The sequence below is a fragment of the Lupinus angustifolius genome, chromosome LG06 (assembly GCF_001865875.1).
Source record: "Lupinus angustifolius cultivar Tanjil chromosome LG06, LupAngTanjil_v1.0, whole genome shotgun sequence".
Lineage (NCBI taxonomy): Eukaryota > Viridiplantae > Streptophyta > Magnoliopsida > Fabales > Fabaceae > Lupinus > Lupinus angustifolius.
In genome coordinates this window covers 1,461,034-1,488,653 of record NC_032014.1, presented here as the reverse complement: position 1 = coordinate 1,488,653, position 27,620 = coordinate 1,461,034, and the positions used below count along the sequence as shown (strand labels likewise).

Sequence of the window (27,620 nt, the reverse complement as noted above, 5' to 3'; positions counted from 1 at the left end):
CTATATTTATAGGAGATGACTTTAACAAATGGTGATACATGTGACAGAGTAATAGGAATCATTAGTATTGTATATATGCCTTCACATATTTCTGGATGGCTTATCTAACCGGCTTCTATCTAACTCTGTCTAGCCACTAGGTCAATTAAGTTCATCTTGAATTAGGATTTGTGTAGTCTAGTTTGATTATGTGGAGAGTGAGATGAAATATCCCTATGAAACTCAAGGAAGTGAAGCTATTGATGTTGATGTTACTTCTCTTCATATATGTGCACTATTCTAAAATATGTTTGAGCATATTGATAATATGTTTGGTTGGAGTTGAGGTTGTTTACTTGGAAAGTTGGAAGATTATCTTCACCCCTCTTTCTTGTTTATAATTCTGCATGGCATATGGTCTCTGTAAAAATCGAATATTGAAACTCATGAAAGACGTTGGATTCACTGTAAGTACAATGAATGATGGATAGGTACCCAAACTCTAACTGAACTAGCTCTCAAATATATTATACATTATTATCACTAAAACTGTATAACCCATGTACAGAATTTGTTTATGATAAACATTTCTCTGCATTGCTTCAGTGATGATTCTGAAACTGCATCATTGAGAATATGAAGGGAGAGTATAGTTCTCGCCAAGTATGTTGAGCTTGGTGGTGGGACTTCTTTGCCTGGTTTGGTTGCTGCTAAACTTGGTGCACGTATCACTCTTACTATGACTGAAAGGTTAGAGGTATTAGATATTGTCCATCTTGTTTTTATTTGATTATAAAGGCTTTTAATTGACCAATTTCTTTGAAACCTAGTGCTTTCTGGGTTTGTCGATATGATTGGCTTTCATTAGAATTATCATAATTTTGATTGGATAATGGATAGATTCTGAAAGCTATAGTTTTGATGAATGGTGGCTTATTGTTTTGGACTCGATGGTGTTTCACAACATGAGAAGAGTGTGTTGCATGAATAAAGTTGACTGCAATGTATGTTTATATCACTTCAATAATTGATTCAACTATTTCTAGATTTCACCAAGCATGTTGTCAAATCGATCCTTCTTATTTTACGATTGATTGTGTTCATGAAATTATAGTATTGTAGTACTGTTGTGTCTATTGTTACAAATGTGCAACAACCTCTGCTTATATGCATATGTGACCATGAGATTCTATGTGCCTTCTATTTTTAGGTTCTAGGTTTGACATGGGAGTTTGGGATTCATCCATATTCACTTTACAGCCACCAATTATTCCAGGGGCTGATGCATTGTGTGACTCCAATATGGATTGAACTTCCTCGAATCTTGAAAATCTATGTTGTTAGTTATTTGTCACCTTTGACCTTCCTCTATGGATTGAACTAATTAATTGGTTATTTTTATATTAGTTAGCCTTTTATAACTTCACACCATAATCGGAGGCACTTTTTATTCTTTGTCCTAGCTATACATCCTGCATCTAATAATTTTTGCCCTTAATTTTCTCTATTCAATTTAGCCATCTAATCATTTGAAGTGAGCATCACCTTGTCGAGTTCTTGATGGGAAAATGTGGGCTTAAAGTGACTCAGGCTTCTTGATGGGTTTTCTTTCCTGCCATCTGACAAGGCTTTCACTGCTAAGTGGTGACATTCAATCAGCAGGGAGTTATCATCTGAAAAGATCATGATTGAGGTAACTCAAACTTTGAAATAAATTTTGAGCGTTTTTTTATGGATGATGGTGCTACTTTTTTATCAATGTTCTTATTTCTTTCAGAAAATTCCATCTCATATCTAACCTGCGATGATTAAACTTCTTAAAGCCCAAAAAAAGATGAAATATGCTGAAATATGGCTACATATGGTACAGTGTTGTTATCTCATAGAAGTACATTGTAAGAATGGTAACATGTGGTTTACGACTATACTGTTATATTATTTACAAACTGGTGATATTAAACCCCGTAAAAATGGGGGTAGTAAATAGAGCTCCTATTGTGTGTGGTAACAAAACCTATAGTCAAAAAAGAAACAATAAGCCTATTACTTTGATTACTACAGGATTAAATATCTAAGGATATGCTTAAAAATGGCTAAAATCAGAAAAGCCATCATTGTCTCATACGATGGGTTTGATGTTTCTTCAGGATTCACAGCCATAGCAGGAGATTGAGGAGATATAACGAGGTGAGTGAGGGTATAATGTAATAATAGAGATGAATTATTTTTGGCTTTGAGAGTGCACACCTTAATAATTTTAGGAAGGATGACTGAAATTTATGTAATTGTTGAGGCTGTTTACTTGGAAAGTTGGAAGATTATCTTCCCCACTATTTAGTGGTTTTTAATTCTGCATTATATATGGTCCCTGTAACAATTGAATATTGAAACTCATGATAGGCATTAACATCACTATAAGTACAATGAACGATGGATATGCCCCAAACTCTGACAAAACTGGCTGTCGAATACATTATACATTGTTATCACAAAAACTATATTACCCAAGTACAGAATCTGGTGAGACTATGATCACCATTTTTCGGCATTGCTTCGGTGATGATTTTGAAACTGCATCATTGAGAATATGAAGGGGGAGTATGAGCTATTCGGGTGGCCTAGTAAGTATAGTTTTCGCAGACAATGTTGAGTTTGGTGCTGGGGACCTCTTTGCATGGTTTGGTTGCCACTAAACTTGGTGCATGTGTCACCAACCGTTGACTTTGAAAGGTTACAACTATTAGATACCGACCATCCTTGCCTTTATTTGATTATAAAGGCTTTTTAATTGACCAATTTCTTTGAAACCTGGTGCTTTCAGGGTTTGTCAATATGTATATTGATTTTCATTGGAGTTATCATAATTTTGATTGGATAGTTAAATAGCAATGGATAGATCCTGAAAGTTATAGTTTTGATGAATGGTGGCTTATTGTTTTGGATCCGATGGTACTTCACAACATGATAATAGTGTGTTGCCTGGGTAAACTTGACTGCAGTGTAAGTTTTATATCACTACAATATCTGTTCTAGATTTTACCAAGCATGTGGTAAAGCCTTCTCATTTTACAATTGATTGTGTTCATGAAATTATAGTACTGTAATAGTACTTTGCATGGATTTTATGTAAGGTAATGATTAAGTACAAATGCATAACAACCTCTGCTTATATGCATACATGACCTTGAGATTCTATGTGCCTTCTATTTTTAGGTGCTAGGTTTGACATGGGAGTTTGGGGTTCATCCATATTCACTTTACAGCCAACAATTATTCCAGGAGCTGATGTATTGTATGACTCCAATATGGATTGAACTTCCTCAGATCTTGAGATTCTATGTTGTTTAGTTATGTGTCACCTTTGACCTTCCTCTATGGATTGAACTAATTAATTGGTTCTTTTTATATTAGTTCTTTGATGATAACCTCTTTGCCACTGGCATTTCTTCTCTGAAATTCTCCTGGGTTGGTTTTTATAACTTCATACCATAACCGGAGGTACTTTTTATTCTGTCCTAGCTATACAACCTGCATCTAATAATTTTTGCCCTTAATTTTCTCTATTCAATTTAGCCATCTAATCATTTGAAGTGAGCATCACCTTGTCGAGTTCTTGCTGGGAAAATGGGGCTTAAAGCCTTAAAGTGTCTCAATCTTCTGGATGGGTTTTCTTTCCTGCCATCCGACAAGGCTTTCAATGCTAAGTGTTGACATTCAATCAGCAGAGAGTTATCATCTGAAAAGATAGTGATTGAGGGACCTCAAAGTTTAAAATAAACTGAGTTTTTTACAGGTGATGGTGCTCTGCTTTTATCAATGTTCTACTTCTTGCTTTCAGAAAATTCCATCTCATGTTTAGATGATCAAGCACTGGAGTAAGAAAATATGATTGTACTAAAATACCTCCTCTAATGGACATAATCCTTCAAAGTGATAGATTAAAGGAAGCTAAATAGGATGTCCACTGTATCTAGAAGTATATTTTGTGCCAGTGATGTTCTTTAAGGCTAGGTTTGTGACAAGATTGAGTTCCTTACTTTTTTTATCATGCTTATTGACTAGATTGAGCTCTTGATTTTTGCCAAGAAATTCATATGGCTGTGCTTCACCTTTCCTGATTGATTACTTCAGAACATATATAAACATGCATATTTTATAGAGGAAAACAAATATTGTTGCCATCTTGGAAATTTGATCCACCACATACAATTCACAGAAGTGCTTCAGGAATAGTTCTGTCCCCAGCAGTGTCATCCTTCACTGCCTTGGCTAAGAATGTGTTGGTCTTGAGAGGTTGGTATCTAACATACTTGATTTCAGCTTCATTCCTGATTCCAAGGAACAAAGCAAGTTGGGGAAGATGTGAGATAGCATGAGTCCCATAAATATCCAAGCTCGTAAGTGACATAATCCTAATTCCTCTTTGTTCACATTATTTTGTAAGCTTTTATAGGGACAAAAAAGGGAAATGGGATGTTCAATGTGTTTCTTTTCTACTAACCTGCATATTGAATATAATGTATCTGGAAATTGGCTTTTATCTGGTAGTTGTAAAAGAAACTCAACCTTGTCCTCTGTTAATATTAGCTGCTGAACATGTTTGAATACCGCACTTTCATTACTGCTATTGTCTAATATTGAATTAGCATGATTCTACTTATTCCCTCTCCTATATATATATTTTTAATCATAGGTTTATTCTTTCTATTCCTATCAATACCCCCCCTCTTCAACAACCAGTTTGTCCTCAAGTTGGAATTTAGGGAACTTGTCTTGTATTGAGGCTGTTGATTCCCATGAGCATTCATGTGTTGGAAGATCCCTCCATTTCACCAAAATTTCCACATTCCCTTGTTGATCTTCTCTACTGTCCAACACTTCTTCTGGAGCAACAATTAGTTCCCATTCCTCATTTAACATATGAGGTAAGGATTGTGGTCCAACACTTATATGGCTGCAACTTGAGGAACACCCATTCACCCTCTTGGAACTCCACATCCCTTCTATGCTTATCTGCTTGTTGCTTCATCAGGTTCTGAGCTTTGGCCAAGTTACCCTTCAATTCTTCAAGGATCCAATCTCTTTGAGCAAACAACTGATTAACTTCTTCTATTTTGGAAGGTATGGCCCCTGCTTTCATCAATAAGGGGGGATCCCTTCCATACAAAGCCCTGAAAGGAGTCATTCCTGCAGAGGTATGATAGTTAGAATTGATCTTCTCTGACATATGGTATGGCTTGGCAACAAGCAACTTGTTCATTGCATCACAGACTTGGAAGGTGTCTATTTTGAAGAAATGAAAAGGTCACTGCTAGTATTTATTGCTTGTGGATATATAGTATTTATAGCATACGTTAGTATTTATTATTGTATCTCTTCTTGAAGATAGTATTAGAGTCATGGTATTCACCTTTGGCAAGTTTCACCTTTTCACTAGAGTTAGAATTGTTACTCACTACCACAAACCCCAAATATAGTTTTATTGTTTAGTCATCTTTGGCGTCTACGATTTTCTTGTCCAATATGGGTCTATGATCAGTTCTGTCTGATCCAGCATCTTTGGCCATATTTCCTGTTCATGGCCTAAATGATTGGTTTCGTTTAGCCTAAAAGATTGTCTGTCCTGGATACAGTTTGACCCTTCTTTAGTTGTTTGCCTTTACAATGGTGTTCCTTTCATCCTGCTTCTTCGAGATCTCAAAATTCCCTTCTTTTGTGTTTGTTTAAGATGTTGAAGTTGTTTGTTCAGTTTATTTTCTTTTTAAGCCTGTTTTGTTGTAACAAACTAATAACTTCGGAAACTTTAGCTTGAGAGTGAGTGTTCGAATATTTGGAAAAATACATCATGATGTCATTATTCTATCTCAAGAATATTTAAAAGCATCTTACATTGTCTTTTAGTTTTGTTTTATTATTTAATTAGGACTAGGATTCTACTGTTAGTATAAAATGGACTCCTGGGCTTTTGTATCATATGACATTAACATTAATCACATTATCTACATCCTTCGATATTATACTCAATCAAAAACAATCTCTGTCTTATCCTTAATCCCTAATCCTAAACCCAATTCTTCAACAGTTATTATTATTATTATTATTCATCCTCTAATTTTTATATGGTTAATTGCATAATATGCTTTGAGTTTCCAACATATTGTGTTTGATGTGCAGGTTGCTCAATTTAAGCTCCTTCTTGGAGTCAAAAAATCTTCCAGGAATGAACTGACTAGTACACCTGTTATAACTCATCCTAAATCGTTGAAATTGCCAAAGAATTTTGATGCAAGGACAGCTTGGTCACAGTGTGGCACCATTGGAAGAATTCAAGGTCATCCACTTGCTCTTTGCCGTAATTTTTCCCCAATAAAATGGTTTAATTGGAAGGAGTTGCTGACTTTTCTTTTTCTTGTTGACAATAACATGGATTGGTGAATCAATTTCAACATTAAAGATCAGGTAATCTTTGTTTTCTCATATTAGCAGCTATAAATACAAGGTTTAAAAATTTCTCATCTGATCCTTGTGCTGATGATTGTTTAGGGTCACTGTGGTTCTTGTTGGGCATGTGGTGTTGTTGAATCTTTACAAGATCGTTTTTGTATTCATTTCGACATGGTAATAAAATCTTGTTGCTGAAGCAACTTTGAACTTTGTGATGCTTATTGTTTGTGACTGTGTGTTTATTATCCACAAAACTGTACGCTTCAAGGGGCTTGATATAAGAACTTATATCCTATATGTATAAAATCAGAATGTCACTCTCTCTGTTAGTGATCTTCTCGCATGCTGTGGTATTTTGTGCGGGTTTGGTTGTGATGGGGGAGAACCTCTATATGCATGGTGGTACTTAAGCCATCATGTTGTTGTTTCTGAAGAAGTAACAACTTTTTATTTTGCCTTTTGTATTTAGGTTCCATTTGGTGCAAAATCATTTCAATGGTTATTGGTTAGAGATGAAAATCATAGGCTCCTCCTTCTTCACTAAGATCTCCCCTTCAATTGATGCTAATATTTTCCTGAAAACCTTTTTTGCAATTTATACCTATGTCCTTTTTTCATTTATACCTATTGTCCTTTTAGACCTCAAACATAATCATTGTTGTTATCTAAATTGCAGGATGGATACTTCAAGATCAAAAGAGGGACGAACGAATGCAGGATTGAAGACGATATTACTGCTGGTTTGCCTTCATCCTAGTTACATCCTCAATAGTTCTCTATTTAACATTTACCTGTACAATGCTCTTGTTTTTTAGCTTACTAATCACTAATGAAAAATTGCAAAACATTTAACTTGCAAGCTCACTAAAAAAATCTAAAACCATAGTCTCAAGTTTCAACTATGAAGTACCTGGAATCCTCGTTTGGATGAAAGCAAAAGTAACCAACAAATAGATGCAAAGGTAGATCATTTGTTTGGATTTTGGGAGACATCAACTTTTTAGCATTATTTTAAGTGGATTCGTTTTTAAGTTTGGTCTTTGTGTAGGCCTTGTTGACATGGTTTTTGATAAATGCATGATTCGAAAATACTATGGATTATGGTATGTGGGAAGTGAAGGTTCTATGCTGTGTTCATGAACCGAACACATCTGCCCCACTTCTTCAGCAACCGAACCAAACTTATTTGCTCCTTGACACAATCAATATTGAGTTTCAAATTTGTAAACCAACGTCCAAAAGCAAGACTTTAATTTTGCCCTATGTGTCTATGGGGAACCACATCTACTGTCCACAAGTTGTATCACCGCATGGACCATGAGCTTGTGAAAATAAGCAATATCTTAAAGCTTTCTGACCAAGTTCATTGTAAAGTGAATAATCATCTAACAAAAACATAGTAATCACATAATTCGTGCTTAGCCCATATGCTTCACTATCTGGATCATGCTAGAGAGAAAGGCGGACAACATGAAGAGGTAATGGCTTGTTCTTTCATATGTGACCTTAGTAGTTAACTTGTCAATATTTCCTTCCTGGATAGAAAGTGTTGTTTTCTTTTCAATTTGTTGTCTTTTTCTTTCTTTCAACCAATAGCTGTTACAGTAAATACAGTATTAATTATTGCTATTATTATTTTTTATATATCTTTCTGCCTAAGATCAATATACAGTAGTTATTAATTCCTAGGTCCTGGTCCTGTATTAGCTGTGGCATCAAACACATTACTGGGTATATAACTAAGCCAAAATTTCTTTCTTTTTGTATTCTTAGCACCTAGTGCCCCTTTGTGTTTCATTTAGAAATACAAATTTTGTAAATTGAGCTTCTAGTTTTATTCAGTTATTTATAAATGTACTCTTCATGAACATGGTTTTGATGACTACATTTGTAGAAGATGACTTTAACAAATGGTGATACATGTGGCAGAGTAACATGAATCATTATTATTGTATATATGCTTGCACATATTTCAGGATGCCTAATCTCAGTGGCTCCTTCTAACTATGTCTAGCCAGTAGGTCAATTATGTTTGTCTTATAAATTAGCAATTCTTGTGTACACTTGTTTTTTTTGGTACATTGGAAAGAATATACAAACTAAGCTAGTACAAAGGGGAGAGGTCCATCTCTTAGATTAATATTTCCTTAGTAGTTAACTTGTCAATATTTCCTTCCTGGATAGAAAGTGTTGTTTTCATTTCAATTTGTTGTCTTTTTCTTTCTTTCAACCAATAGCTATTACAGTAAATACAGTATTAATTATTGCTATTAGTATTTATTATATATCTTTCTGCCTAAGCTGGTCCTGGTCCTGGTCCTGGTCCTGTATAAGCTGGCATCAAACACATTACTGGGTACGTAACTAAGCCAGTATTTCTTTCTTGGAGGCTAAATATCTTTCTTTTTGTATCCTTAACACCTAGTGCCCCTTTGGGTTTCATTTAGAAATGCAAATTTTGTAAATTGAGCTTCTAGTTTTATTCAGTTATTTATAAATATAAGCTTCATGAAGATGGTTTTGATGACTTTAACAAATGGTGATACTTTTTGTTTTGGACCTGCCGGTGCTTCACAACATGAGAAGCATGTGTCTCCTGAATAAACTTGACTTTAATGTAAGTTATATCACTACAGTAACTGTTGCAACTATTTCTAGATTTACCAAGCATGTGGTACAAATGTGCCTTCTCATTTTACAATTAATTGTGTTCATGAAATTATAGTACTGTAGTAATACTGTGTCTATTACATGGATTTTATGGAAGGTGATGATTATGCACAAATGCATAAAACCTTTGCTTATATGCATACATGATCTTTGAGGTTCAGAGGTTCTATGTGCCTTCTGTTTTTTTTATAACTTCAGACCATAGTTGCAGCTACTTTTCATTCTCTGTCCTAGCTGTAACTGGCATCTAATATTTTTTTACTTGAATTTTCTCTGTTCATATTATCTATTTAATCATTTGCAGTGAGCATTTCCTTGTCGAGTTATGGATGTGTAAGTGGGGCTTAAAGTGTCTCAAGCTTCTTGATGGGTTTTCTTTCGTGCCACTGTACAAGGCTTTCAGGCAACATTCAATCGACAGAGATAGTTGTGATCTGAACAGAAAATGTTGTTGAGGTACCGCAAAGTTTTAGGATAAAATTTGAGTGTTTTTTTTTCCGGTTGATGCCAGTTGCTTTTATCAATGTTCTTATTGCTTTCAGGAAATTCTGTCTCATGTTTAGATGAAGCATTGGAGTATAAAGTGGTCTGGTCAAACCTGCATTTGAATGTATTTCTGTAATTAATTGAATATATTTCTTTGTTACTAACTGCAATACTTTGCATTTCTTATGGTCCAATTATAAATGAACTCAGCTGAATTATGGCAATGTATGGTACAATGCTGTTATCCCATAGAAGTACAATGTAAGAAAGGTAATATGTGGTTGACAACTAAGTTATTCATTATTTACAAACTGATGTTATTAAACCCAGAAAGAATGTGTAGTAATAGTCCCCTTCTATAATGTGTGGTAACAAAACCTATTATTTAAAGTAAAAAAAAAGGAGACCTATTACTTTGACTAATACAAGAGTATGTATCTCAAGATATGCTTAAAAATGGCTAAAATCAGAAAAGAAACCATCATAATCTTAGAAGCAGCTTTAATCTGAAATGAATGATTAAAGCTTATGATATGCATCAGAGGTCTGCTCAGATTATGTCCACATTTTACTCACAAGTTTATGTTTTGAGCCTTTTAGGATGTTCATTACTTTGCTTGTATTCTAACCGATATTAATGACCCTTTCTTTCATGCCAATTCAGGTGATCTTTGCTGATGGAACCTTCATTGATGGGAGTACTAGTGAGCTTTCATGTGATGGACCTCTTAGAGAACCATTTGCTTATTCTGTCAGGTAGGTTCATTTATATCCTATAATACTACCTATGATTTTCCCTTATTGTTTATGGTTGATTTCTGAAGACTACTACAGTTTTGGTTATTTTTCTTTATTTAAAGTTTCAATTTGGTCCTTTATTTAATAAAGGGAATCTTATGGTTGTTTTCCAAAATTTCATTTGACACAATAAAACAGTAAATTGCTAGTCTTCAAATTTTACTAAAAGGGTACAGTTGAAACAACTTTAAAAGTTAAAGAACCAAATCAGGCCCCATATTAAATAAAAGACCAAATGCAAACAGGTACTCATTTTAAAAATGGCAGAGGTAGTTTAAGTTCATGTGGTAGTTCAATTTCTTCTATACCAAATTAAGTTGTTGGAAAATTGAAGAAAGAAGCATACGTCAGACAGTGTTTGTTTGTTTTTTTACAAAAGATAGATATTCTACAAGCACAATCTGCAGGTGGTATCTCAAAATGCTTTATTCACCATCCACAGAGCCAAACATTGAATGGTTTTCTCGCTTCTTGTAGGGAATTCCTTTTATATAACTATTTCATGCCAATTCAGGTGATCTTTGCTGATGGAACCTTCATTGATGGGAGTACTAGTGAGCTTTCATGTGATGGACCTCTTAGAGAACCATTTGCTTATTCTGCCAGGTAGGTTCATTTATATAATACTACCTATGATTTGCCCTTATTGTTTATGGTTGATTTCTGAAGACTACTACAGTTTTGGTTATTTTTCTTTATTTAAAGTTTTAATTTGGTCCTTTATTTAATAAAGGGCAATCTTGTGGTTGTTTTCCAAAATTTCATTTGACACAATAAAACAGTAAATTGCTAGTCTTCAAATTGGACTAAAAGGGTACAGTTGAAACAATTTTAAAAGTTAAAGAACCAAATCAGGTCATGTTTTGATGCTATAGAAGTGAAAAACTCAATTGTTAGATTTGTTCCAACCCAGAATCATGTTCTCTCGGTCAAAGGCTACATAAAGGTCATGAAGTTTTTTGCATGAAAATATATACAATTAATGTTTGAAGTATATCTGTATTTATGTATAAATTCTTTGTTGACTAGTGCACTTACTCAAATATCAACGAAGTATGAGGTTAAGAGGGATGATAATCAATCATCAGATATCAACAAAATATCATGAAATTTGAAGTTTTGAAGTCATGGCTTTACCTCAATTCATGGCCATACAGTAACCGTTACTCTAGGTACAATCTTAAACAACTACAATGTACATTACTTTCACATTATGTAATAATATGTGTATAAGAAGGGTCGTTTAGGTATGTAAATGAGGCACCAGTGTCATAAATTGAATGGAACTCAATATCAGCGACTTCTCCTCTCACAATAAGGTAGTGGTATTGTTGTAGTTTTAGTTCATGCGGTAGTTCAATAATAATAAAATGATGAGATGATCATTAAAAGAGAAAAAGATGTGTACACCCACGGTGTAAGAGTTTTTTACACTGTCACTCCATTATCTACCATTCATTTTCAATTATGTTTGACGTTCCACAAAAATTAATACAAATGAATGGTGAATAATGCATTGATTGTGCATAATTCTTTACCCTGTCAGTACATTAATATTACACTATCATTAAAAACCATAATTTAAAAAAGAACTATGTTTGTATTTTTTTAAAAGTTAATAATAATTAAATAGATAATGAATGATAGTGTATAAAACTGTCACTGCAATTTTTTTAATTGTTAAATAACGAAGAAAGTGGAACTTTTATGTAAAGTTCAACCAATGTTCAGTACATCCTTACATTCACAACAAGAAATAAAGTCTCATTCAGATTTGGTTCACCTACTCAAATATAATGCAAAATATTAAAATCTATTTTTACTGTATCATATGTTAAATTATTTTAATTTTTCCCTCAAATATAAGCATTCCAATCACTAAATAATAAAATTAAAACTCAAATGAGTTTATTATTGGAATGAATGACATTTGATATTATAGTGTTTTAAATACTTGATTTTCTTATTATACAATATGTAAGTATTTTTTCCGTATTTAATTATAAGGAAAATGTATATTTTTAATATCAATAAAATAGATTGAGAGGACAGAATACACAACAAGGATGTATTATAAAGGGCCGCTTTGTCTGAGGCCCATTTTAAAGTGGCCCAATATCGCGAGGCCGAATATTGCGTCATATTGAAATGATGACATGACTTCATTTTATTATTGAGTTGTTTCCTATAAAGATAAGGAAGATCTTCTTTCTTTCATTTCATAGAATTTTATTTCTTTTTACCTATTCTGATCGATGTACTGTCGATTTTTCTTAATCTAGGAACTAGAAATCAAATCAGTTCCAAAACCCGACAATCTTCTTCAGCCAAATTCTTTCATTTGTAGCGGTGATCATATTTTCATTGAAAACTATGATGATATTGAAAGGTTCTTTTTTTGTTTGTTTTTGTTTTATGTTTTATGTTTTGGTTTAGTTAATGATGTTCCATCATTTGGTTTTTGTAATGCCTGAAACACTGGTTCAATAGAGAGATAGAACTTCATCTCCTTGTGCTTTTACCATCTCTTTTTTAGCGGCATATCTTTCTTGATTTTCAATCTTTGAACTTCTTTATACTTGATTTAAGGAAAAATGTGTATTTCTTGAGCTTACCATCCGAAATCTGACAGGGGATTAAAAGCTTACGTGAGGTGTTTCACACTGACCAACCCAAAAACGGGTTCAAGTTTTTGTCTCTTGCTGAGTATTGGTACTACACTTCTAAACATTCTTCCACAAGTATGACTCATTTACGGGCTTTGTATGGCAGATTTTCTCCCGACTCTTTTGGACTATACTTTCGGTTGAGCTTCCAATCAAGAACTGAATGTCTAACTACACGAGAGATTGTTGTTAATCACTTGGTTAAAAAGAATTTATACAAAGCTCAACAAAGAATGAAGGCACAAATTGATAAAAATAAAGGGGGTCGTACTTTTGTAGTCACTGAATGGGTGTGATTGAATTTGCAACCGTACAACCTACACACTGCAGTTCAAAGAGCAAACTAGAAGTTGAACAAACGTTTTTTGGGACCTATTAAATCCTACGACGTGTTGGTATGGTGGCATATGAACTACCACTTCCAAAAGGTTCACAAGTCCACTCAGTTTTTAATGTTTCAAAGCATAGACTATTTTGGGTATCCCTCCCATCAGCACCTTTTCTTAGCCATTACAAGTTTAAGAGGAAGGAGACAATGTTTTAGAAATTTAAGGGAACAAGGAGAATAGAGTAGACATTGTTTTCGAAATTCAATGTGCACTACGAAAGAAAAAAAAGGAAGAAAAAGAAAGCAAAGTGTATATATCTAACTTCAGGGACGAAAATGTCAATTTTCGGATTCCAAAATTATTTAGGATTCATTTGCAAGAGAAAATAAGAAGAGGAAAAGGGTGAGAAATAAAACAGTAAGAAAGAGGATAAATATATTAGATTTTTGTGATATTTAGAATAAGAGAAGAGAAAATGAATAGAAAATGAATAGAAAAATATATTTTCTTCTATTTCTGTCTTTGATTAGTTAGATTAAAAAAATGAGAAAAGAGAAATGATTTTATGGTTCAAATGATAAAAATGTCCCCAAAATAAAGAAAATAGAAAGAAATATGTTGTTTTATTTTAATTAAAAATAAATATTATAACCTTAATTAACATTTTTAATTTATATTTTTATACCCAAAAAGAGTTATTTATATTAGTAGTATTTAAAACCAAAAAACATATAAAATAAAAAAATTGAAGGACATTTTTTATATTGTATGTAAAATTTTCATTCTCTCTCCACTTTCTAACAAAAGTATCACTTTGTGAAATATGTAACATTCTTTTAATTACTAATCAATAATTAAAATAATAACTGTTTTGAATAAAATAGAAAATAAGATGTAAATTTAGGAGATTAATTATTTGAGAGTATTATTGGTATTTTGTATAAATTTATTCATTATCCTCTCATTTTCTTCACATAATAAGTGGGAAGAAAATTTTTGTGGGACTCACACATTTTGTACACTCCATTCTCTTTATCATCTCAACCAAATGAAAGAAACTCTCTTTTCTCTTTATAATAATTAAAAATGAATGATATATGATATAGTAATAATAAAAATGTTTTACATTTTTAATGTATGTGTCTTTTTGGCAACATAAAAATAAAATAAAATGAACGGAATCATCATTTTCCAGTGAATTTTATCAAACACAAGTCTTCTACTATTTATACAAGAAAAGAAATGACTATTGAAAATACTAAAGTAGACATTCTACATTTGTGACAAATGTACAAAGCAAAGGTTATTATTGTTGTAATTACAAAATTAGACACGATTCATTTGTGATAAATGTACAAAGTAGAGGTTTTTTTGTAAAATTGATGGCTTGTTGAAATTCCAAAATTAGACCCTCTTCATTTGGATATATTTGACAAATGACTTTAAAATTCTGAAACTGTGTTCTTTTTCACATTCCCTCTACTCAAATTACACATTATTTTTCATTTTTTTCAAATTGTGTTCAAGCAATCTTCTTCTTCAATCTAAACCAACTCAAATGTATCATTTTCTATTTTTTCATTTTTTACTTCTTCCTTATCAAATTTCAAAGCAACTCACAAATATGATAGTATGGTCTTTTCATTTTTACTTCATCATTCTCATAACTATGTTTGTTTTTCCAATTTTTGTTCCATAAATCTATCATCCTCGCCAACTCAGCTATGATTTTACTTTTTTATTTCATTTTTATTTCATAACTCTCATAACTAACTTTACGCATTTTATTGGTATATATCAATATATATTGGTATTTACTACTTAATAGTATTTTAATCGTTGTAAGAATATATTTGTCTCAACTACGTTTCTCATAACAATTTCCCAAATTCTCCACACTTCCTTCGACAAAGTTAATTGAACCATATAAAACTACTCACCATATGAAAAGTCATATAGATGCACATCTTGAAATGTAATGATGTTATACTTTAATAGTAGAGTCTAAAATCTAAAACAAAACAACTAATTTGCCATTAAGACTCGTAAATCCATGTTAGATTTTATAGGTTTTGTTGTTATATATATTGTAAACTTAGTTTGTGCATTTATTTATTTTTTGGGGCTCACACATTTTTTACTCTTCATTCTCTTTTTCATATCAACCAAATGAAAGAAACTCTTCATTCTCTTTATAATAATAATAATTAAAAATGAATGATGAATGATATAGTAATAATAAAAATGTTTTACATTTTTAACGTAGGTATCTTTTTGGCAATATAAAAATAAAATAAAATGAACGGCAACATCATTTTCATTTTCCAGTCTTTTATTTACTACAAGAAAGGATAATTCTTCTACTTCTTTTGTTTTATATTTCATACTTAATTATAATTATAATTAAAATGTAAGCGTTAAAAATGTAGAACACCAAAATGAAATAAATGAAGAGGATACAATTCATAACAATCTTGATTTGCTATTACAAAAGGTTTAAAATTTAAAATATATATCATTTTAACTCAAACTAGCACCCGTGCATCAGCGATGCATGAGGCAATACTATTTTGCTGCAAGATTAATAACACATATTACATGTACATTTATAAGGTTAAGAAACATATGTTACTCGTGCATTCGTGTTATTAAGAACACACATGTGACCCGTACATTTGCATGACTAAAAACACACATGTTACTTGTACATTCGCATTACTAAGAAAACACATGTTACTCATGCATTCGCATAATTAAAACACACATGTTACTTATACATTCATATTATTAAGAATATACGTCTTACCTGTGTATTTGCATATTCAATCACAAAAGAAAAAAAGAAAAATAAATGACAATTTTTAATTTGAATTTTCTAATGGAAATAACAAAGTGAAAGTCTGAAACATGATACCATATTATTTTTATTAAAATAAATATTTTAAAATCTATAGAAAATGGAATGATTTTTTCAATTTTAAATATGATTTTTTTAATGAAAAAATGGAAATCAAATCATTATACTAAATGAGTTTTTTATTAAAAATATATTTAAAAGTTATAAAAAACTTCAATTTGGAATTTGATTTTTCAATTATAATAAGAGAAAAGTTAAAATTCAAAGAATCTGAAATATTAAAATTCAATTGGAAAAGTGTTACGAAACTTTGATGAGGTGTAAAAATGCAATTATTCTTAGATGAATAGTAAACGTTAAATAATATACATAGATTAGTGTAAAGAAATAGTTTGGATGTGAAAAATGATTTCAATCTCATCTAATGCTCAATGTCTATTACATTTTAACACAACAAAACATAGGTATTGTAAACACTCAATTTTTGGTGGGGTAGCGACATAGACCAATCGCTAATTAGTATTAAATTATTAACATATAAAATATATATAGGTACATTGTAATAACATTGTGACATGAATGAGTTTTTATTTTTATTTTTTTAATAACTTATAACATTTTAAGATGGGAAAATGTGAGGAGAATATGACATGTGGCATGAAGAGAAAACATGTGAGGAGGATGTGACATGTATGAAGAAGTTTTTTTTATTATATTGTTAATAGAATATATAAGCTTGTAGAGACCAACGAACGTTGGTTCAAATGGTACATGTTTGAATCCCCTTAAGTAAGAACCCGAGTTCGAGTCTTGTGGATAGAAAAAATGCGAGGAACCACAAAAATAATGAGCTTCTAGAGTAGAATTATACCTTTCATTTTTATATGTATAGTTTGAAAGAACGTAGAGTTAGATAATAACAATTAATAGTAAGGATAAAATAATAATTAATAATATGGATTTAAAACAAATGTGAATCATAAAGGCCCATTTAATCCGAGGCCCATTTTAAAGAGGCCCACTATTGCGTGACTTTTACGTTACAACGTTTCTCTTTTCTCTATATAAAGACTGGTTTGTTGTTTCCTCAATAGACATTGCAAAGGTTCCGTTGAAACTTGAAACTATAATGCGATAGCGAAAGAAAGATACGACATAATTTGATTTCTCTGTCTTTGAGTTTGTTTCATCTGTTTACAATTGATGAAACTCTCGTCTTTCTTATACTGTTAAACAAAATCAGTTCAAACTATGATGATATTCGTAAGTTCTTTCTTTATAATTGATCATTTTTGCAATTCCTGAAACAATGGCTGAATATCTCTCTTGATTTTCAATTATCGTTTTTTATTGCAAATCTTGAATCACTGATTGGATGGAGATATTGAAGGGAAAAGTGTATTTCTTGAGCTTACGAACACTCTCCTAAAACCCTAAAAGTATGTTGTGGCAACAAACTCTTTCATTCCTAATCTCAATCTTGATTATTCAAGAATGTTTTATCTCAATGAACCGAAAATTTATTTGGCAAAAATTGGACAATGCTTGCAAGATGAATTGTAGTAATATGAATTATGTAATCCAAATGAGACCCTAATTAGTTGGATGGCTATATACGAAATTGCAATATGAATTATGAAATCTTTATTCGTATTGTAATATCAGGATGCTGGATAAAAAAGATTGTTCCTTTGGCTTCTTAAATTCAATTGCAATATGAGTGATATTCATATTGTAAATTGGGATGGTATGCTTCGACCATGAAGTCCCTAATTAGGTCATGATGATATTCGCTGTGTGAAAGCAGATAATGTGGATTTTGCCTGGATGTCCCTAATGGAATAAGTTAAGATATTGTGATTGCCAAGTGCAATTATTATAATATGAAATCGGAGGGTATGCCTGACTCTAGTTGCCTATAAATTCAAATGTGAACATGATCCTAGTTTGTTTGGCTGGCCCATATACTTGCAAATGAATTCTCTTTGTAAAATCAGGATGATATGCTCAAGGTTGTATAAGCATAAATGCGAAGTGGATGGTATGTGTTGTCCTCTAGCTGCAATGGTATGTCCGAGACTTGATAAGCCTAATTGAAATGACTATGATTTCTGTATTCATATTTCGTAATCTTTATATTGGATGATGAGTTTGCGTTTGATAAACTAATTTCTAATTATGAAGTTTTTATTCATAAAGTAAAATTTGCATGGTATGTTTGACCCTTCATGTCTTTATCACCCCATACTACTTGGATGTATCTCTTATATTTCTTAACTTTGGCTAAGTGGTTTTTCACATGTTCAATAAGGCAATAAATTTGTTATTTTTCACTTGATAAGTATACCAATTGAACTCTGATTTATTATGGCCATTGAATGGTCTTAGGCTCATATCTTGCTGATCCTTCTATGATCCCTCATAGGATGTGAGGCAAATTTCTATGGAGTTATCAGTTGGTTGGTTAGTTTGTTTATCATGAGGGTTAAATCCTTGTAATTCCTTCAGTTCTGAAAATACTTTGGACACAAGCTCAGAAAGGTGTACTTTAGCAGCTTCAAGTCATGCTATTTCCAAACTCTGTCTGCCAAGTGTTTCTTGAGCTTTCTCTAGCACTGCTTGCAGGTGTTTTCCTTGAGACTCTTTGTGGAGCTGCAAGTGTCTTTATACCTGGACCAATAATGTTTTGTGTACATCAAATATGATAGAAGAAGTGGGACATCTGATTTTATCCCTCAGAAACAAATGTCCCATCTTATGTAAAATAGGGGTGTATAAAAAATATGTATGAGAAGTTTGAGATCGATTAGATTACAAGAAAGCTTTAGAGTTTTCAGTTGTTTGCATAAGTGGTTTAATTGATGGGATAATAAAATGCATGCATGGTAAGTTGATAATAAAATATGTTTGCATAACTTAAGTTGTTCATTTAGCCTTCTCTGCACCTCTATCTGCACCCGAAGTGCCTCACTTATGTGCAAGTCTCTGGCACGAGTGAAATTAATGTTAATATAAGACCTTAAGCGATTGAATGTTCATACTGAAGAAGCATGTGAAATTTCTTACTTGTTAGCCTTAGGTGCAAGGTCTAGATTGTTGATATGAGTTCCATTGTTCTCCAAGTGTCTTTCTCCTGTTTCTGCACGTGGATTTGTGGTTAGTATAATAAACTTGTTGTTAAACAAAACTTTTGGTGGTTCTGTTCATAAATTATATTAGCCATTTATAGTGAGAGTTTGTTCTCTTACTGATTTTGTGTGTCACATTGTTGCTTTGTCCATGCATATTCTTGCTCAATGTATACTTCTGGAGTTGAAAAGGAGATGTTCAGTAATTGCACCAAACAAGTTAAGTTATAATAGGTTCTCCATAGCTTTGTGCACAATATATATGATTCATTTTGCTTGACACAATAACATAGCAGCTTTGGATCAGCCAAGAAAACTTAGCAGCTATATGCTATATAATTTAGCAAAAGCATATTAAGAAATGGGGTGATAAATTTGCTACATGGGGTAATGGAGTTAATGGCAGATAGTAGTATGCCACCCTAGTTTGGATTTTGTGTGGATGTCCCTAATGCTTCATTATTCATTTATAATATTCTATATGGTATAAGTTAAGACATTGTGATTGCTCAGTGCAATTATTATAATATGAAATTGGATGGTATGTAAAGTCAGGATGATATGCTTATGGTTGTATAAGCATAAATGCGAAGTGGATGGTACGTGTTGTCCCTAACTGCAATGGTACGTCGGAGACTTGATAAGCCTAATTGAAATGACTATGACTTCTATATTCATATTTCGTAATCTTTATATTGGATGACGTGTTTGCGTGTGATAAACTAATTTCTAACTCTGAAGTTTTTATTCATAAACTAAAATTTGTATGGTAGGTTTGACCCTTGATGCCTTTATCACACCATACTACTTGGATGTGTTTCTTATATTTCTTAAGCTCAACTATGTAGTTTTTTAATGCCTTGCCTTGGCAAATGGGGTAATAAATTTGCCACATGGGGTAATAAATTTGCCACGTGGGGTAATGGGGTAATAAATTTGCCACATGGGGTAATGGGGTAATAGCAGTTAGTAGTATGCCACCCTCTCTTCCTTGTTATGTCAGTAACAGAACAGAGAATTACAATGACATTCTCTTGGAGGTTAAACTTCTTTCTTTTTGTATCCTAACACCTACTGCCCCTTTGGGTTTCATTTAGAAATGCAAATTTGTAAATTGAGCTTCTAGTTTTATCCAGTTATTTATAAATATACATTGTTATCAATTAAACTATATAACATGGGTACAGAATATGGTGAGACTATGACCACTGTTTTCCAGCATTGTTTGGATGATGATTTTGAAACGGCATCATTGAGAATATAAAGGGGTGTATGATCCATTTGAGTGGCCTAGTAGCATAGTTCTTTACAAGTATGTTGAGCTTGGTGCTGGAAAATGCCTGGTTTGGTTGCTGCATAAATTTGGTGCCCATGTCACTCTTACCAACGACTCTGAAAGTTTAGAGGTATTGGATACCAACCGTCTTGTTTTTATTTGATTATAAAGACTTTTAATTAACCAGTTTCTTTTGAACATAGTGCTTTCTGGGGTTGTCAATGTGTACATTGTTAAGTTGTAAAGATTTGGATCCTGAAATAGTTTTGATGAATGGCAGCCTTTTGTTTTGGACCTTCTGTTCTGGGTTTGTCAATGTGTACATTGTTAACTGTTTCAACTATTTCTTGATTTTACCAAGCATGTGGTAAAGATGTGCCTTCTCATTTTACAATTGATTGTGTTCATGAAATTATAGTATTGTAGTAGAACTGTGTCTATTGCATGGATTTTATGGAAGGTGATGATTAAGCACAAATGCATAACAACCTATGCATATGCATACATGATCTTTTGAGGTTCAGAGGTTTTATGTGTCTTCTATTTTTTGGTGATAGGTTTGACATAGGAGTTTAGCATTCATCTATATTTTTACGATTAAAAGTTGTTCTTGGGGCTGATAGTGATTCCAATGGTGAGAAAATATGTTAATTATCTGTCGTCCTTTGACCTTCCTCTATGGACTGAACTAATTAATTGATTTTGTATTTTAGTTAGCCTTTAATGATAACCTCTTTGCCACTGAGATAGTTGTTATCTGAACAGAAAATGCTGTTGAGGTACCTACCTCAAAGTTTAAGGATAAAATTTGAGTGCTTTTTTTCCCGGGTGATGCTAGCTGCTTTTATCAAAGTTCTTCTTATTGCTTTCAGAAAATTCCATCTCATGTTTAGATGAAGCATTGGAGTATAAAAAGATCAGGTCAAACCTGCATTTGAATGTATTTCTGTAATTAATTGAATATATTTCTTTATTACTAACCCGCAATACTTTGCATTTCTTATGGTCCAATTAAAAATGAACTCAACTGAATTATGGCAATGTATGTACAATGCTGTTATCCCATAAAACTGCAATGTAAGAAAGGTAATATGTGGTTTACAAGTAAAAGAACCAAATCAGCCCCCCTATTAAATAAAAGACCAAATTGACATTTTAAATAAAGATAAAGGACCAAAAGTGTACTATAGCCTTCTCTGAATGTTACCCATGATCTTAATTTCATTTTCGAAATGCAGGGTGGCACACATTGAACTCAATGGGGACTAGTCCTAGGAGAAGTTTTGAAATCTGTAGATAGAATATAATTTTCCAAATGCTAGGTGGCACCCATAGGACTCATTAGTTGGGTTTGATGTTTGCTTCAAGATTCATAGCCATAGCAGGAGAAACAGCAGGAGAGTGAGACCCGTTAATATCATCATGACCTGAGAATACCATATCTCTCATTGTTTTAAATTAATGGACAAGTAAAGAAAAGGGTGTCATGTTTTGATGCTATAGAAGTGAAAAACTCACAGTTAGATTTGTTCCAACCCAGAATCATGTTCTCTTGGTCAAAGGCTACATACAGGTCATGACGTTTTTTGCATGTAAATATATACAATTATGTTTGAAGTATATCTGTATTTATGTATCAATTCTTTGTTGACTAGTGCACTTACACAAATAACAACGAAGTATGCAGTTAAGAGGGATGATAATCAATCATCAGATATCAACAAAATATCATGAAATTTGAAGTTTTGAATTCATGGCTTTTCCTCAATTCATGGCCATACAGTAACCGTTACTCTAGGTACATTACTTACACATGTAATATGTGTATAAGAAGGGTCGTTTACCAATGCAAATGAGGTACCAGTGTCAAAAATTGTATGGAATTCAATATCAGCAACATCTCTCACAATAAGGTAATGGTGATGCATTGGACTGCAAACAGGTACCCATTTTAAAAATGGCAGAGGTAGTTTAAGTTTATGCGGTAGTTCAATTTCTTCTATACCAAATTAAATTGTTGGAAAATTGAGGAGATAACAAAAGAAAGAAGCATACGTCAGGCAGTGTTTGTTTTTTAACATTGAATGGTTTCTCAAAATACTTTATTCGCCGTCCACAAAGCCAAACATTGAATGGTTTTCTCACTTCTTGTAGGGAATTCCTTTTACATTACTACTTCATTGGTGTCTTGAATAATTTGTAGATGGGAGCTTAAAATGAAAATGACCACATTGTTGCTAAAAAATGATGCAAGTAGTAATCAAAGTCACCAGTGTGGATAGCCATATATGTCCTTATTCTCAGTTAAACTGTTGTTTGATGCTCATGCTACTAGTTCTTGAGATATGTTTGTGCTTGTGAAATAGTGAAACAAACATTCTTTTGTTTAATAACTTGAAGTAATAAACCTTCTCTTGTGCATTCTTTATGATTTCATCACCTTTTCTTAAACAAAAAAATGTTTCCTCTTGCTTCATTAGCAGATTAGACAGATTCTCTAGTGCAGGTTTTTTTACCTCATTTAATTTGAATTTTCTCCAATATTTTCACTTCATGTAATCTTCGGATACAGTGCTAGCAGCTACATACAAAAGGCTGGCAGAATCTCAGGAGACTTTGCTTATACATGGTATGCAATTGCAAGCTCTGTAATTTGTAAACTATGTCTCATCGTTGTAATATGTAAAAGGCTTCAAACCAATGAAATGTTAGTTAATCCAATTCATGGCTGGTCAAATTCCTAAGATTATGGATCTTGCTCAAATGACATTGATCAAGCTGAGCCATATAATAACTCTTCTGACACTGAGCGCAACATTTCCTTAAATTCCTCAATAATATCAAGCCAGCCGAGTTACATCCTCAATAGTTCCCTATTTAACATTTACCTGTACGAGGCTCGTTTTTGAGCTTACTAATCACTTCAAAACATTTAACGTGAAAGCTCAATAAAAACAATTCTAAAACCATAGTCTCAACTATGAAGTACATGGAGCCCACGTTCGGATGCAAGCAAAAGTAACCAAGCAAATAGATGCCAAGGTAAAACATTTGTTTGAATTTTAGGAAACATCAACTTTTTAGCATTATTTTAAGTGGCTGAGTTTTTATGATTGGTCTTTGTGTAGGGTTGGATATAGGAATTATGTATGTAATCACATAATTCGTGGTTACTCATATGCTTCACTATCTGAATCATGCTAGAGAGAAAGGCGGACGGCATGAAGAGGTAATGGCTTGTTCTTTCATATGTGACCTTAGTAGTTAACTTGTCAATATTTGAGCTTTTGCTTTATTTTCTGTGGCTAAGGTAATCAAAATTTGTTATCTGTTAATCAAGTAAAGGACGAGAGGGTTAAGGGTTTATATGTTCAGGGACCCCATTTAATGGACAGTAAGGGCCCATTTGCATGTGCACCAAATGGACAAAGTCACATTGAGATTAAGCATGCGTTTGTAAGAGGTCTATGCTATAACTGTGCTCAATTATGGAACTGTAAGTACTGCTGAGTACATATAATATTAGAATAACTAGCTTTTAACTATACTTTAAAAGTTAGCCAGAGGATCAAAGTCATAAGTCATTGTAAAAGTTTTTTTTCTTTAGATAAATCAATTTGTAGGTTATAGTTTAGAACTTACAAATTGACCCCCTAACTTCAAATCATTTATAATTGAGTTTGGAATAGGGTTAAGGTTCAATTAAAAGACTGATCGTCTTAAGGGTTGAAATCCATTTAGTCTACCAGCAAACAAAGGCAATTTGCATGGATAAAACTTGAGAATAACTCTCTTAAGTGAGAAAATTTGTTATTCTTTCTAATTGTTCTAAGCCAATATTTTGTAAACCTCCTTAACCTTGTTTTAAGAGATTAAAAATGATAGCCCAATACACGTGACTCAAGTTTGGGTAGCTAGATGTAAAAAGTCTCACTCTCACAAGCAAATCGACTATTTCCAGAACCTTTCCCATGCAAGTACATGATTCTGGCTACTCCTTCTGTCGTGTGTGCTATTTGCAGTGATTGAGGAAACTCCCTTCTATTGAGACAGTGAGAGAGAGGGATTCTAGATTACCCCCTGCATTGTATCCGAAAGGGAGATGGAGCATGATTAATCAGGAGATGCACAGTGAGGGCAGTGACTACGCCAGACCCTTATCTACATTGTAAATCTCAATCCTAATAAACTTTTGCAGTTTTGGAATGGTGCAACAGCTTATCAAATACAACTTTTGGTACATCACTTTTTATCTTCAATAGTGTACTTACAAGATAATTGATCAAGCATAAAACAAGAATAATAGAATGTTAACTAATTGTGCCACCCAACTATTATTTGAGCTTTGAGAAAAGGGAGCTTGTAAATGCAATGTTACCCTCCACCTCTCTTCTCTCTGTAATGCTACCCCCCTAGTGTTATGATATAAAGTTTCTAATTTCGTGCAATAATCTGAGCAGTTTTTCGTTTACTATCACATTTTGATCCTAACACCTGCAACTGACCAAACTTCACCCTGGCGTGTTCTGAACAAAAAAAAAGCTTGAATGTTTGAAACTGTTTATGTTGTGTTTAACCACTAGTTTTTCAAGCTTCATTTGTCTAGCAAGCAAATTAATGAAAGATAAAGCAAAGTGGGTTTGAAAATTTTGAACGGGGAAATGAGTAATTGCTTCATTATTGAATAGTGATACAAATAATGACATTACCAAGGAAGTCTGCTTTTACATCTATCCATCCCATACTATGTAATATATACAATTGCGATAAAACCAAACATAAAATGTTCGTAGTAGTAACTGAGTCAGAACCTTTACTTGACAAGTGAAATATATATGTTGGTAATCCTCCACTACTCAAATGCCTATTGCTCCCATCTTATCTTATCATTGAGATTATGGACTGAAAAACAATTTCATTACAGGGGTGGATAACCCCATAAGCAGCTTTAATCTGAAATGAATTAGGTGGATCATTAGATGGGTTTGATGTTGCTTCAGGATTCACAGCCAGAGCAGGAGAAACAGCAGGAGAGTGAGACATTCTCTTGAAGGTTAAACTTCTTTCTTTTTGTAAATTGAGCTTCTAGTTTTATTCAGGTATTTGTAAATATAAGCTTCATGAAAATGGTTTTGAAGACTATATTTATAGAAGGTTACTTTAACAAATGGTGATACATGTGATGGAGTAACATGAATCATTATTATTGTATATATGCCTGTACATATTTCTGGATGGCTTATCACACTAACTCCTATCTAACTCTATACCTAGCCACTAAGTCAATTAAGTTCATCTTAAAAATTAGGATTTCTTGTGTAGCACTTGTTTTTTTGTACATTGGAAAGAATAGACAAACTAAGCTAGTACAAAGGGGAAAGGTCCATCTCTAATATTTGGACTGCTCCTCTGGGAACAGTGTCCCATTTCCTTGATCTATCTTGACTGCCAACATATTTCCGTCTGTGTAACCCAATTCGATTATATGGAGAGCAAGATGAAATATCCTTTATGTAGTTGAGGAAGAGAAGCTAGTTACTCTGGTTGATGTTACTTCTGTTCATCTATGAAGATTATGCTAATAATATGTTTGAGCAATATTGATAATATGTATTGTTGGATTTTCAGGCATGTAATCTCATTGTTCTATGTAAAGGGGATGAAATATTTTTAGCTTTGAGAGTACAGAATATGGTGAGACTAGTTGTCAAATACATAATACATTGTTAACAATTAAACTATATAACATGAGTACAGAATATGGTGTGACTATGACCACCGTTTTCTAGTATTATTTGAGTGATGATTTTGAAACTGCATCATTGAGAATATGAAGGGGTGTATGATCCATTTGAGTGGCCTAGTAGTATAATTTTTGACAGGTATGTTGAGGTTGGTTCTGGAAAATGCCTGGTTTGGTTGCCCCTAAACTTTGGTGCCCATGTCACTCTTACCAACGACCCTGAAAGTTTAGAGGTATTGGATACCAACCGTCTTGTTTTTATTTGATTATAAAGGCTTTTAATTAACCAGTTTCTTTTAAACCTAGTGCTTTCTGGGTTTGTCAATGTGTACATTGTTAAATTGTAAAGGTTTGGATCCTGAAAGTTATAGTTTTGATGAATGGCGGCCTTTTGTTATTGGACCTTCTGGTGCTTCACAACATGAAAAGAGTGTTTTTCCTGAATAATTGTTTCAACTATTTCTTGATTTTACCAAGCATGTGGTAAAGATGTGCCTTCTCATTTTACAATTGATTGTGTTCATGAAATTATAGTATTGTAGAAGAACTGTGTCTGTTGCGTGGATTTTATGGAAGGTGATGATTAAGCACAAATGCAATACAACATCTGCTTATATGCATACATGATCTTTTGAGGTTGATTGGTTTGACATTGGAGTTTAGGATTCATCTATATTCTTGGGGCTGATAGTGACTTCAATGGTGAGAAAATATGTTAATCATCTCTCGTCCTTTGACCCTCCTCTATGGACTGAACTAATTAATTGATTTTTTATTTTAGTTTGCCTTTAATGTTAACCTTTTTGCCACTGGCTTTTCTTCTCCGAAATTCTCCTGGGTCGATTTTTATAACTTCATACCATAGTTGCAGGTACTTTTCATTCTTTGTCCTTGCAGTAACCGATATCTAATATTTTTTTACCTTAGTTTCTCTATTCAAATTAGCTATCTAAGCATTTACAGTGAGCATCACCTTGTCGAGTTATTGATGGGAAAGTGGGGCTTAAAGTGTCTCAGAGCTTCTTGATGGGTTTTCATTCACTGCTAAGTGGCAACATTAAATTGGCAGAGGTAGCTGTTATCTGAACAGAAAATGCTGTTGAGGTACCTCAAAGTTTTAGGATAAAATTTGAGTGCTTTTTTTTTCCGAGTGATGCCAGCTGCTTTTATCAATGTTCTTCTTATTGCTTTCAGAAAATTCCTTTATTTAATAAATGGCAATTTATGGTTGTTTTCCAAAATTT

General features: G+C 32.9%; 3 long non-coding RNA genes and 1 pseudogene across 4 annotated transcripts in view; 3 read left to right on the top strand and 1 right to left on the bottom strand.

Moving 5' to 3' along the window:
* LOC109348732 overlaps positions 1-3,595 on the bottom strand; it is a 25,185-nt gene extending 21,590 nt beyond the window's left edge. The window contains exon 1 of the long non-coding RNA XR_002107786.1: positions 3,505-3,595. This is a non-coding gene — a long non-coding RNA (uncharacterized LOC109348732). The remainder of the gene's footprint in view (positions 1-3,504) is intronic.
* The window catches only part of LOC109348721, a 64,429-nt pseudogene that overhangs the window by 20,542 nt on the left and 16,267 nt on the right, over positions 1-27,620 (top strand).
* Positions 1,137-27,620, top strand: LOC109348727. Its single transcript, XR_002107781.1, has 8 exons — positions 1,137-1,623; positions 9,497-9,549; positions 9,636-9,849; positions 23,206-23,675; positions 23,762-23,862; positions 24,656-24,870; positions 25,634-25,686; positions 26,262-27,620. It is a non-coding gene; the product is annotated as an uncharacterized LOC109348727 (long non-coding RNA).
* On the top strand, positions 7,186-9,487 carry LOC109348731. Of its 2 annotated transcripts, none has more exons than XR_002107784.1 (3): positions 7,186-7,385; positions 7,472-9,040; positions 9,398-9,487. It is a non-coding gene; the product is annotated as an uncharacterized LOC109348731 (long non-coding RNA). The 2 variants fall into 2 exon arrangements; XR_002107785.1 differs by having other exon boundaries at positions 9,191-9,487.